Source organism: Miniopterus natalensis, chromosome X (assembly GCF_054644295.1).
Source record: "Miniopterus natalensis isolate mMinNat1 chromosome X, mMinNat1.hap1, whole genome shotgun sequence".
NCBI classification, from domain to species: domain Eukaryota; kingdom Metazoa; phylum Chordata; class Mammalia; order Chiroptera; family Miniopteridae; genus Miniopterus; species Miniopterus natalensis.
Window position 1 is genome coordinate 28,656,647 of NC_142103.1, and position 14,875 is coordinate 28,671,521.

At 40.7% G+C, this 14,875-nt stretch overlaps 1 pseudogene; it reads right to left on the reverse strand.

Moving 5' to 3' along the window:
• Positions 1–5,207: 5,207 nt before the first annotated feature.
• Positions 5,208–6,345, reverse strand: LOC107524005 (protein ARMCX6 pseudogene; annotated as a pseudogene).
• Between the last annotated feature and the right edge of the window lie 8,530 nt (positions 6,346–14,875).

The following is a 14,875-nucleotide window of genomic DNA, read 5'->3' on the forward strand; positions in this document are numbered from 1 at the left end:
TTACAAAAATATTTAACCAAATTATATATCATTTCCCTTGTAAATAATGTTCTTGTATAGCCCACTCACCAATAAGACTAAGTAAGTAATTAGGATTATAACCTCACACAAAGAGAAGCAAACTGCTGCCTGTACTTGGCTCAAGATACTTAGAATTCTCAAAGCTAATTTTAAAAATGCATAGCTATAAATTTAGAGTTTTCCTAAATTCTAAAAGCTCTCATTACATATCAGGAAGCAGGTCTGGAAGACTCTGACTGTAGACCTTTGTTGTAAGATGTAAGTGGTGAGAACTTGGAACCTAAAGGAAGTGTTCATCAGAGAGGAACTTTATGGAGGAAGAAAGGGCAGAAGAAGGAAGAACAGCCAGGGGGTGGGTGTTAGAAATGACCAGATAAGATATCGGAAAGTCTCAGAACACTGGGGTTAGTTTCTAACTTCCTGAGGCACAAGCTGCAAACCTGTGGGGTCCAACATAGGACAGTCCAAGTGACAGGGTAGAAAAGGCTGAGAGAGAAGGCTGGTGGGAACATTCGCCATTACTTTCCTTTCCTCCACATGCCCTCTCCAGTTGAGAAAGTCACTAAATCCATCTACTACCCAAATTAAAGTCCTCGATAATAAAAAATACAGAATTCTAGATATATATTTACATATTAACAATTGGTATTTGTGAGATGCAAATATTTATTCACAGAGGGTTGTGCAACATGGTTATTTGGAGGGCCTATTTGTGACAATAACTTGAGCCATCAGATTGCCTTTCCTTCCTTAAAAAACATCCCATATGCAGATGTCCAAGAACAAAGAACAATAGAACACTGATGGCTTAATAGAGACCTTGCCAGGGTTAAAGAAACATGATTGAATAAACCAGAAGAACCAGTTTGAAGTACTCCATGACCAGGTGAAAGGGAAAAAGAAAATACAAAAGTAAAATGAAAGAAATGAAAGGGTCTATAGTGAGAGTTCTGAGAAAGCATTTGTGGAACAATAGGGCTTAATGCCTTGTCCTTTCCTACTTCTCTCCTGTTTAAGAGTGATGATGCCCCGGCCGGGCATGGCTCAGCGGTTGAGCATCGACCTAGGATCCAGGCAATTGGGGTTCGATTCCCGCTCAGGGCACATGCCCGGGTTGTGGGCTCGATTAATGACTCTCTCATCATTGACGTTTCTCTCTCTCTCTCTCCTTTCCTCTCTCTGAAATCAATAAATATATATTAAAAAAAAAAAAAAAAAGAGTGATGATGATGAGGCAATTTATTATCTCAGTTTTTTACTGTTCTTCCAAGAGCAGCAGAAACCACAGATATGTCCAGTACGCTGAGACACTAAATAAGGACAGCAGGTCGAAGTAGCATAGCGTTATAGGAAAAGGTAAAGACCATGCCCACTGACAAAAACAACAAAAACAGACAAATAAATAGGAATAACCCCAAAAGAAATGAGAAAGATAATTATAAAGAAAAATTACTAAGTGATAAAAAAGGACCTAAATAAATATGCCTATATGAGAAAATTGTACATGCTAATCCATGCCAGTTTACCTATAAACTCAGTGTAATTTCAATCAAACAAAAAAATTTATTTTACAATAGATGACTTTAGTATAATTAAATATACATTTAGAGAAAATTTGAGTACAAAGTCTACCTCAACCAAATGCGCACGCACACACACACAAACACAAACACACACACTACTAGTAGTATAAAGGGGCTAACTCTAAAAAGGAAACTGTACTTATATTGGAAGGAAATATAGGCAACTGTTTTCTAATAAACGTGGAGTGTGAAAGACTGTCCTAAGTAAAATAAAAATATAAAAGTCCAACAGGAAAACATTGAAAGATAATTTAAAAATTTAGATTGATCAAATATACCACTGAAAAAATCGAGGGAAGAGTTGAGAGAAACCACTGCATGGCAATAGCCATATTTCAAATGTGGTTAATGGATACCATATGGATAGCAAGTCTATACATAGAAAAAAACTTGTTTTTCTCTCTCACAAATAAAGTAATTTTGGTGAGGGAAGAAACCAGTCCCCAGTTTCCAATGGTGTGAAATAAGAAGGGTGAGGGTTCCTACATTTTCTGTGGGCCAGAGTATGTCCTGAGAAGGAACCTGGGGCACAGGCTTGCTCACAAGCACCAACACACCCCTCCCTGCCAACACACCCACCACCTGTCATAGACCACCCAGGAACCTGAAGTTCCTAAATGAGAGGTTCCTGGGAGAAAGGGGTGTGCCTCAAGAGGGACATCAACACCAGGAGGCCACAGGAGGGATGCTTGACTGGGTGCATGAGGATCCCAGAATGTACTACTCTGCAGCATGAGGATGGAGTGATAAATGATGCTGGGTTAACTGGTTATCCATTTTGAAAAAAGAAGTAAATTTGGATCACTACATGCCAAAGAGTGGAGGGAAGTGATAGAGTGTGAGGTGGTGCATGCAGCATGTGTAGCAGACAAGGGCTTGGCCAATCTTCTGCAAGACTATGCTGGGCTCTGGAGCAGCGCCCGTCTGGATCCCAGACCAATCAGTGGCCCTTAGAAGGGAGTGGGGAGCCAGTCCTCCACACAGCTGTCATTCTTAGCTAAATGGTGTTATGACAACTTCGAGATTGACTTGGTGAGGGCTGTGCCTGTGCATGGGTGGCACTTCAAAGTGAAGGGATTGTGGTTGAAACTGCTTTCAGAGAGGCACACAGGGCCACGGTGAGGCTGCAGTTTGGGACTGGATGTATGAGCTGGGAAGCTGGATGTCTGCAATCTTGCATGCACCTATGGTGGGCTGGGGTGTGTGTGTGTGTAAAGCCCCCAGAATCCCCAGGAGATGTAGCATGCTGGGGAGGGCACTGGGAGTTAATGTGCTATCTACAGGCACCAAATGTAGATGTATGTAATAATGAGATGAATAAGAAGAAAAGCCAAGCCCCTTTCTGGGACTAGAAGGCAGTCAGTTTGTGGTAGTAGCTCCAGATTGACACAAGAGACAGCTTAGGCTGGGGCAGCCCCATTGGGGCAGGGCACCTCCCCACAGAGTGTGACACGCTCAAGCTTTGATGACCATGTCAAATGTTTACCATTGGGAAACCCAGAAAGAATCTGTTAGTCGCAGCAGGAAGGTGGGAAAGTTCTGTGCTTGGAGGTCTCTTGCTGTTTCATTTTGAATTCAGTATGGGAGGGGAGCCATAGTCTTTCCAGTGCTGATAGTCTCTGAATATCTTAATCGGACCCTGACTGGCAACTGTGCTCTGGACTCCCCTCCACGTCCCCAGGCAGAATCCACTGGGAACTGGGCTGCTGCCCTGGCACAGCAACCCACCAAGGGATGAAGGGTGGACCAGAGGCCTGAGCTTCCAGACACAGGGAGTGTCTTTGGAAGGACAATGCCAGCAAGTGGAGAGGAGGCTCTTGACTTGGGCCAAGACCACACCATGGAGACACTTCAATGCTGGCAGGCTTCCTTGTGACAGAGATGGGCAGAAGGTCTCCAAAGCCCTCCCTGCGTTGGGAGTCAGTTATGGCCTGCAAGCACCAAGTGCTTGCCTCGGAGATGGGGGACAAACTGCTTGAGGCAGAACACAAAAGGGAATTCGGCAGAGTGCAGAGGAGTAGAGAGGCCTGTGTTAATTTGGGATCCTGAGCCAGGAGGAAGGAGAAAACCCTCTGCCTTTGTGCTGAGGTTAAAGAAGACAGCATGGGCCAAGCTGACTGCACTGGGACAAGTGGGTGCAGGAGCTGTCTGCAGGGCCATCCTACATGGAAAACAGATTGCCCAGCCCACCTGAGACTTGCTTGGAAGAAAAAGATGGTCACATTAGCAGCTCTTAGGAAACAAGACAGGGCTCCAGAGCCAGCAAAAAAGCCCCAGGGGGATGATCCTTGTTGGGGGCGTGGTGTCACTGCAATCTCAAGTCATGTGCCGGCCGTCCAAGGTACCAGGACCTGGGAAGAGGTTGCGTCCGCACTCTTGTTTGGAGGATCCCTGAGATGGCTGGTGGACCTGGCAGGCACCAATGCCCACTAGACAGCCTGAAGCATAGGGCAATGGGTACAAGCAGGAGAGCTGTGATCCACCTGCAACCCAAACTCTGGGAGAAGGGAGGAAAATTAAAATAAAACTATGCTCTCTATGGAGAATAGTCAGGAGGCAGAGCACTTGGAGAGCACTGATGCCTGGGGCACAGTGGCCCAGAGCAGCATCCCAAGAGACCAGGAGACGGCAATGGGCACAGAAGCAGTACAGTCCAAGGGAAGCTTCTTGTCCACTGAGCTTTCCAGAGCTTTGAGGAACAGGACCATTGCCCAAAGCATCCAAAACATGCAGGGAACCTGGCTTTGGTGACACAGGGTCTAAGACTTGCTGACACAGGTCTGGAAATGAGTTGCCCATTTCCATGAAGTGGTTCAGTGGGTAGGGCTGGGCTCTTCCTTTCCTCCAAAGGGTGTTGGGAGCTTGGATGGAGGGGAGGAAGTGTCTCTTGATCAATGGAATAGCCACAGCCAGTCCAAGCACCCTCAGCAGCTGCTCTATGACCCCCACAGGAAGTTGGTGGAGAACTCCACTCTCCTCTTCCTGGATCCCACTGAAGGTACCAGGGATGGTGCAGAAAAGTAGTTCCACCAAGGGAAGCAGGGGCCAATGCACTCTTCTCACTCTGCCAGGAATTTGGTCTTGGGATCCCAAGGAAGGGAAGGGGCCTGGAAGTAGGTTTAACAGCAGCTTCCCGGAAGAGAGAGAACAACACAAAGTAGGCACTCAGCAAGTGGAAACCATTATTGCTATAATCGTCCATTAAATGCACAGGGATGGGTTGCTCAGTGGCCTCCAAGGATGTGTAGACAAACCCAAGGCTACTGACATTCCTCTCTAGGCCAGCAGTCAAGAAAAGATGCCTTCATCAAGGGGTTTCTTGTGCCAGGTGCCAGGCACTGTGCTGCCTGCTTCACAGGTGTTTTCTTTCAGTCCTCCCAACATTTTATCCTAATTACACCAAACCCCCTCCACACCCCCACTTTCCCCAGCCCCCAACCCCTTGTTGATGTTTCTACCCCTGCCTTCTGTGAGCACTGATGAGAGTGCATTTGTTGGAGCAAATGCCCCCCTTCCCCCCTCCCCGCCCCAGTTAGTTAGCATTTATCCTGTAGTTTTGTCTTTCTCTTCATGCAGACTGTCAACTCAAGGACAAGTACCATGTCTCATTTTTGCCAGTCGAAGCACACAAGTTTATTGATGAAACATACAAATGTAGACTTGGGTGGATGAGGTTATGTCAGTACAGCACATAGAAAGGGAGTGCACTTTTCTGATGAATAGGTTCACCATCCATCAACTGGTGTAGAGGAAAGAGTAAACGAAAAAGAATTCAACCTATGCAGCAACAAATGCATTTTCAGCATAAGCTCTGATATGTGTCTGGTCTCCACAAAACAGTCCAGCTTAGACAGGGAGACCACCACAGGCAAGCATCCTTCATGATGCTTTATCCACAGCTGGCAGCTGAAATGAGCCCTTTACCACAGGAAGAAGTAAGGGAGTAATTTACAATGCACATTGCCTGTAGACTGCAAAACCAAGAAGCTACTCAAAGCTCTGTGGGAACCCCTGCCCCACCAATAAGAGCATGGTCCTCGATTTAGCAAGTGTAACTTTCACCCCATGGTGTGGTGATTGGCTAAGGCTGGATCTTCTATAGCACCCACTGCAGAGTCTTTGAATGAGAACACAAGTGAGTGTTCACCAAACGGGTTTTGGGTAGATTCAGTCCCATTCTGTTCGAGATGGCCATTTAAGAGGCCAGGGTGTCCAGGAGAACCTGTCCATTTCCGTTCCTGATAAAGAGGGACATGAATGAGAGCAGCATCTGGGGGCCCAACAATTCCCCTGCCAAGACTGGCTTTTCAGACAAACCCATCAACGGTTTCAAAACCTGAACCTCAGCACATCCACTTCCCTCTGATATCAAAGGAAACCTCAGGTCTGAAACGGACTTGGCAAGCATGTTATTAATAACTGTCATGCTTATTAACAAATTTAATCCGGCCTGCTGCAGAAATGAGTTGCAGCAATGTGACACAGTTTCCCGACACACTTCATTGATGTACATCTTAATCTGGCCCTTATTTTCCACACTGGCATTCACGTTATCCAGGGCACATAAAGCCTCCTTAACAGTGGGGTCAGGAGTGGGGATCGTGTTTCCAACAATGAAGAGGCTGGCCAAATGACTATTGATATTGCGGCTAAATGAAAAACCAGCATCCTCAGGCTGAGCAAACAACATTTTTCCCTGAATGAAAGGACCCTTGGAGAGGCCAAGGACACAAGTGACATTTTATTTTTTATTTTATTTATTTATTTATTTTTAAAAATATATCTTTATTGATTTCAGAGAGAGGAAAGGAAGTGGGAGAGAGAGGGATAGAAATATCAATGATGAGAGAGTCATTGATCGAACCCGCAACCCAGGCATGTGCCCTGACCGGGAATCCAACCCCGATCTCCTGGATCCTAGGTCGACGCTCAACCTCTGAGCCACACCCATCCGGGCACAAGTGACATTTTAAATATCTTAAGTATCACAAAAAAACTGATAATTTCCATTGGGCAAATTGTGATTCTTCTTTATTAGGACCATGTCCTTTTGGGGACTCCTTGGTTCCTTACTGGTTGCAGTTTATTTTAACCTTATCCCTGGGACTGGGCTTTTCCTGTATCTTTGACTAAGGTCCAGAGCCCTTACCTATCCTTACCCCTGACTTAAGTTCTCTATTCCTCTGTTCTTTTCTTTTTTTTATTTTTATCCTCACCTGAGGATATTTTTTCCATTACTTTTCCAAAAGAGTGGAAGGGAGAGAGAAACATCAATGTGAGTGAGACACATCGATTGGTTGCCTCCTGCATGAGCCCCAACTGGGGCCGGGGATCAAGCCTGCCACCGAAGTAAGTGCCCTTGACCGGAATCGAACCCAGGACCTTTCAGTCCGCAGGTTGATGCTCTAACCACTGAGCAAAACTGGCTAGGGCCTCTGTTTTTTTGTTTTCTTTTCTTATTGTGGTTGCACTCTCTCTGGATTAGTAGGTGAACACTAGCAACTTCTAGCCCTGACCTCCAGACTTGCTTGCACTAAATAACTAATTTGAGTATATCCCACATGTATGACAAGTCACAGAATGTTCCTACACTTGAAAATGCCATCTGGTTGTGATGTTCTAGGAAGAAGATTTTTGGGCTGTCTTTTCCTGGACACAAACCGCAGTAACTGCCATTCAACATGGTACTAGGGGCAGTGCAAACATTCAGAGCTTTGATCTAAGTCTCTACAGATACACATGTCAAAACTCAGGTTACAAGGGTATCAACATCTCTCTTTTTTGATTTAGGGTCTTAATTGTCAAACATTTCTACTCTGTTTTTTTTTCTCCCTTAAGCTTGTTTTCTCAGAGGTACAACATTTGATTTTCCCTGCACCAAAGTGAGAGGGGAGGAGAACAAAGGCCGAGAGATGGAGAAACTGATTTGCCTCTAGGCCTTATATTCTGACTTAGACATCCCTCCTAGATATCAGACTGTGTGGAACAATTTCCTTCCTTCTTTGCCTATATCTATGTCTACCGGTAGAAAGACAAGAGAGAATAGAGATTGGTAGATGTACATATGTCCCTTCTCTCTAGAGTGAGAACTCTGGCTTTCAAATATCTCCTATTTATCTCAGGCACACTTTCCACCCTGGTTTTCAGTCACTTTCACCACCCATCTTCTCCCCAACAAATGCCCACCTTTTCCAGTCTTCTGCTCCTACCCATTGTCTTGACCTGTATCTTTCCCCTCAAATTCCCACTTTTCTGTTCCACCCCTCATTTCTGCCCCATTGATATTGAAGCTTCTTCCCCAGAGCCAAAAAAAAAAAAAAAAAAAAAAAAATTAAGATTAACTAATGCTTTTCTAAAGACAGGAGTAAAGACAGGACAGGTGTGGATAAGCGGGTTCTGATTTCATGTTTGCCTCTACTACCCCCTTGTGACCCATTCAGGTCCTACAGTTCCTTGAAGAAACATACACTTCAGTTTCTAGTTTAAAATCCCATAAAGTTCTTCCTCTTCCTTTTCCTTTTCCTTTTCCTTGAGTTGTGCCGCTCCCTACAGACAGCAAACAATCTAACAGATACGGACTGGTGAACATTTAGTGCTGGGTGGTAGGTCAAAGTTCTTACCTTTGATTCAGGACTGTCAAAAGATTCTCACCTCTCACTCCCAGATCCCAACATCAGCTCTCCCCCTACCCCATGCACCATTTAGAAAACTAAGATGAGCTGGTAGGTAACCTGGGGGTGTAGGGAAAGCTGACTTGGCCCCTTCAGGCCTCTGCCCTCATCCCCACGCTGGCCCCACACTAAAAACAAGGTTCACTCTCACCCTAACTTGCACACAGCCAGAACAGTATCTTCCTTTTTTACTTGGCTACAAACACGTCTCTCTAAGGTCAATAGGAAGCTGATGGCTGGACCAAAAGTACCACCTCTCCACAATTCTTGGTCACCTGAGATACATGTAACCATTGAGCCATGGTCCCCAAATTCCCCTCCCTCCAGCAGTGATGAAAAAGTATACCAGCCTCTTCCTTCTCCCCAGAACAACAAACCTGTCATTCTTTTTTTTTTTTTTTCTATGCCAATGCTAGAAACCAAAAGAAAATGTATTTTAATTTTGCTGAAATTTGCCTTTCTTTAATTTCCTGGAGCAACTATGTCTATTTATACTTCTTCGTCTTCTCCTAGAATGCAGGGAAACAGCCCATCTCTTCATTTCCCTGCTTTTCAGCTACTAATATCCATTATCTTTCTCTGACTGATGAGAAAGCAGATTTCATGAAATAAAGCATGGAGAAAGAGAGATTGTAAATATTTATTTATTGCCTCTGTTCATTTTTCTTGGAAATACGACTTTTAAATATATATTTGTACATGCTTCTATATGTATAAGTTTTCTGGAATGATGCTTGCCAAAATGTTACCACTGGTCATTTCTGATAATGGGATTTAATGCAAAGCATATGCTAGCTGCAATGTCAAATGTTAAGGTCAATAGGACATAGAGATGAATAGATCTGTCTCTTGAGCAAGACCACTTGGTTTCCCAGACAGGCCTCCACAAGGCAACATTTACCTTGCTGAGTACACTATACTCCAGGCTCCAAATTTTAATTTTGACTAAAAATATACACAACTGATTACTTTATGCACAACAGAAATACATGCATATGTTCATCAAAGGACATATAAGAACTTTCGTAGTAGCACTTTTCACACTAGCCCCAAACTTGAAACAACCCAAATATCTAACAACAGTAGAATGAATAAATAAAATACAATATATTTATATATGAAGTTTAAATTCATAAATTACAGTAGATATATATGCAACAGTATAGATTAATTTCACAGACAATGCTGGCAATAAAAGATTAAAAGAATATATACTGTGTAAACCCATTTACATAAAGTTAAAAAACACACAAACCTAATCTATGGTGTTAGGAGTCAAAATAGTAGTTACCCTTGGGATGCATTATTGACTAGATGGGGGCATGGGGAAAGCTTTCAGTGTGCTGTTAATGTTTTGTTACTTGCTCACTTTGTTAAAATTTGTTGAACTGAACATTTATGATTTGGGTACTTTTCTATAGATATGGTATATGTCAACAAAAATTTACCAAAAGGTCTCAATAGTGAGTTATAAGGAAATGAGAGATGAGTAAATGAAACCAGTCCTTCTGCTGATCTGGTGAAGCTGGACAAAACATCTTTTATTAATTATCCTGAAGGCACTAGAAGGCTATCAAGATAGTGAAGAATAACTAGTTCAAAATAAGAGTGGGGAAAGTTGAGCTTAGTGCTAAGACCACTTTTTCCAATGGAGCATATACAATTATTGAGGGGACTGTTGAAAGGCTGTGCAGAATTTTGAACAATTTGGAGGCTAGAAAGATAAATAATGGAATCTAAATCTTGCTAAGGGTATACTTGGTGAAATTCAATGCCTTTTGATTGTGATGCTTGAAGAGCTGCACCTCAGAGTCAAAGTCAAGGGAGGTAGACAGGTTTTCACAAGGATTTCAGTTTAAGTTTTAGTAATGTCAATCACTGAAAAGTGGATTAAGGTAATTCCAGAGTGCTAACACCCCAAGGTGCCTAGCAGACACAAATACAAATTTTCTTTCGAGAGAGATAACATCAGCTCCAAATTATTTCTGAAGTTTTATAAAATACACTATCTGGCACACAATAAAAAACAACCAAGTACACAAGAATACAAGAAAAAATTAACAAAAGCCATCAGAATCACAATAGAAAAAGACTCATTGGGGCCTAAGATATTAGAGCCATCAGATATAGAGTTAAAGTAAATACGCTTACTGTGGGACCTAGTTCTTTTCCAGACACAGTTCTGGTTCCAAGTCAGATCCAGTCCAACTCCAGCTGGTTTCTGAAAACAGTCTGAAAAAGAAATGCTCAGAGTCTAAGAATTCATAATGGAAAAGCCTTGGAACTGGGCTAGAAGGGTATATCTGTCCTTCCCAGTTGATCTTTCATAGAAACTTCTATCTCTCTTGTAGAAAAAGTGGTTAGGTTTCCAACAGGCTCCAAAAAGCCTGTTAATTCACAGTGTTATAAATTTCCACTGATTTCCAAGTGCTGACTTTTTCATGTTTTGTTTGCAATGCTGTGAAATACCAATTGTATTTTTTTAACTATTGTCATCTTGGTTCTCATAAAGATAATTGTACTTCATGCAAAAAACAAAGCAAAACAAAAAAAGAAAACTGGTATTTATAGAACAGTCAAGGGGATGTAACATACAGCCAATAGTATTGTAATAACAATGGAATAAAGATAGTCTCTTCAATAAATGGTGCTGGGAAAATTGGACAAGGACATAAAAAAAAAAGAAAAGAAAAGAAAGAAAAGAAAAGAAAGGAAAAGAAAAGAAAAGAAACTAGACCACTAACTTACACCACACACAAACATAAACTCAAAATGGATAAAATATTTAAATGTAAGTCACAAAACCATAAAAATCTTAGAAGAAAACATAAGCAGTAAAATCTCAGACATCTCACGTGGCAGTATTTTCACCAATACATCACCTAGGGCAAGGGAAACAAAGGAAAAAATAAACAATTGGGATTACATCAAAATAAAAAACTTCTGTGCAGCAAAAGAAACCTTGAACAAAATGAAAAGGGAACGTACTGTATGGGAAAACATATTCTCCAATATTACATCTGATAAGGGTTTAATTTCCAAAATATACAAAGAACTCATACAACTCAACACCAGGAAGACAAACAATCCAATTTTAAAAATGGGCAAAGGACCTGAATAAGACAATTCTCCAAAGAGGACATACAGATGACCAAGAGACATATGAAAAAATGCTCAATGTCGCTAATCATCAGAGAGATGCAGATTAAAACCACAATGAGGTATAACTTCACACCTGTCAGAATGGCTGCCATCAACAAATCAACAAATGACAGGTGCTGGTGAGGATGCGGAGAAAGGGGAACCCTAGTACACTGCTGGTGGGAATGCAGACTGGTGCAGCCACTATGGAAAACAGTATGGAGGTTCCTCAGGAAATTAAAAATTGAACTGCCATTTGACCCAGTGATCCCACTTCTAGAAATATATCCTAAGAAACCTGAAACACCAATCAGAAAGAACTTATGCACCCCTATGTTCATAGCAGCACAATTTATAATAGCCAAGATCTGGAAACAGCTCAAGTGCCCATCAGTAGATGAGTGGATAAAAAAGCTGTGGTACATTTATACCATGGAATACTAAGCAGCTGTAAAGAAGAAGGATCTTTTACCCTTTGGGGCAGCATGGATGGACCTAGAGAGTATTTTGCTAAGCGAAATAAGTCAGCCAGAGAAAGATAAGTATCACGTGATCTCGCTCATATGTGTAACCTAATAAACAAAATAGATCCAGAGACATAGAAGCCTGGATCAGACTGAGGGATCTCAGAGGGAAGGTGGGAATGGGGGAGGGGATGGGGAGAGATTAATCAAAGAACTTATATGCATAAATGCATAACCCACAGCCACAGACAATAGTATGGGAAAGGCCTGGGGGTGGGGCAGATAAGGGGTAGAGGGGACCAAAGAGGGGGAAAAGGCAGGGGACATCTGTAATGTTTTCAACAATAAAAATAAAATTTTAAAAAACATTACAACAAAAACTATATAGACCAATATCTCTCATAAACATTGATCCAAAAATCCTCAATAAAATATTAGCAAATTGAACCTACAAATGTGTAAAAATAATTGTACAGTATGACCAAGTGGGGTTTATTCCAGGTATGTAAGGCTGGTTCAACATTAGAAAATTAATTAATGTAATCCATCACATCAACAAGCTAAAGAAGCAAAATCATATGGTCATATCAATAGATGCAGAAAAAGCAGTTAAATTATGTTGAATACTACGATTTTTGAATCACTTGGAAAGTATGAAATATAATCATTTAAATTATGCTTCAATAAATCAAGAGTGTAAGTTGTATACTCTATGTTAGGAGTTAGCAAACTTTTTTATAAAGGCCAGATAATAAATATTTTAGGCTTTGCAGGCCATATAATCTATATGGCAACTACTCAACTCCACCTTTGTAGAGGAAAGGCAGTCATAGACAATACATAAATAAATGGATATTGCTGTGTTCCTGTAAGTCTTTATTTACAAAAACAAGTGGTTGACCCACAGACCAAAGTTTGCTAAACCTCTGATCTAGGGTCACTAGTAGAAGAAAGGTAAAATAATATAATTTAAAAGCTAATATGGAGACAACGTGAAATAATACAAATACTTGTTTAATCGAGGGTGGGGGAAGACAAGACAGAAAGGAAAAGTAAATGCAAAGCAGATGGCTCAAATAGAAAGCAATGATAAGTTGCAAATACAAATATTTCAGTAATCAAAATAAGTGTAAATGGGGTAAATAAACTCAGGAGTAAATGAAAAAAAATATAAACAGAGTAAATACTCCAACTAGAAGAAAAAGACTGTCACACTAGACAAAAAACAAAATCCGATTCTATTCTGCTTATAAGAAGTGCAATTTAAGTATGCAAACACACAAATATCTAAAATAAATGAATGGGGGAAAATGTACTGTACAAATACTAGCCAAAAGAAAGACAAAAACATTACTTGAGACAAAGGGGAGAATTTTATAATGATAAAAGGGTGAGTCAGCTAAGGAGATATAGTGCTTCTAAATTTTGAAATAACTATAATATAGCTTCATATATAAAGCAAAATGTATAGAATTAAGGGTGAAATAGACCAATTCACAATTATAATAGGGGATTTGATATAGCTCTCAGTATTTGATAGAACAGGCAGACATTGAGAAAAGCAGTGGAGATACAGGTTTGAACAACATGATCAACAAACTTGACTAAATGGAAATATAAAGAACATTATATTGAACAATTGCAGAATACATGATTTTTGACTGCATATGGATATTTATAAAAATTAATCAAATGCTGGATCATAAGAGTATTTCAATACTTTTTTTTTTTTGGATGAAGGCTACTTTATTGAATCATTGATCCATGTAGTTGCCAAGGCCACTATGTATAGGTAAAGAAGTGGAGCTTTATTTCTTGGTATCTTCCTCCTTGGAAAGAGCTTTGATGATTTCCTCCTTCTTGGCATGCAGTCACTCTTCATGGTGCTTGCAAGCTTCCTTGGTCTTAGACCTGCAGGCCTTAGCCTGGTCAACCAGAAGTTCTTGCGAGCTTTGTCTGCCTTCAGCTTGTGGATGTGTTCCATGAGAACTCGCTTGTTTTTTAGCATTTCACCCTTCACTCTCAGATACAGGCTGTGGTACATGTGGCAGTCAATCTTCTTAGATTCACAGTATAAGATACAGAGTATGTTGTCTAACTACAGTGGAATTAAACTAGAAATCAAAAAAGTAAAAGATAACTAGAAAATCCCAAATACTTGGAAATTAAGTAACACTGATATTTCCTTAAAAAATTTTAAATGGATCTGCCTTATGACCCAGCAATTCCACTTCTGAGAATTTATCCAAAGAAACCCGAAACACTAATTTGAAAGAATATATGTACCCCTATGTTCATTGCAGCATTATTTATAATAGCTAAGATTTGGAAGCAGCTCAAGTGTCCATCAGTAGATGAGTGGATAAAAAAAGCTGTGGTACATTTACACAATGGAATACTACTCTGCCATAAAAGAAAGAAAATTTTACCCTTTGCAACAGCATGGATGGACCTGGAGAACATTATGCTGAGTGAAATAAGTCAGTCAGAGAAAGACAAGTACCGTATGTGGAATTTAATGAACAAACTGAACTACCAAGCAAAATAGAGACAGACTCATAGATAGAGAGCAAGCAGACAGCTCTGGTGGGGAGGAGGTGTGTTAGGGAGGTGGAGAGGTTGAACAATAAAGAAAAAAAAGAGAGAGAATTCATGGACATGGACAACAATGTGGTGATTGCTGGGGGGGGGGTGGAAAAGGACATAGAGGGGATAAATGGTGATGGAAAAAATAAAATAAAATAAATTTTAAAATAATAATAATAAAAGTAATATACTTCCAAATAACCTATGGATTAAAGAAAAAAGTGAATGTCAATTTTAAAATATTTTGAACTAAATGATAATGAAAATACAAAATATCAAAATTTGTGAGATGCAATTAAAGCAGTGCATAGAAAGAAATTTCTAGATATAATCCTTATTTGATAATGCATGTTTGTAAAGGAGAAAGGTTAAAAAATCAATGACCTTAGAAAAAGAACAACAAATTAAA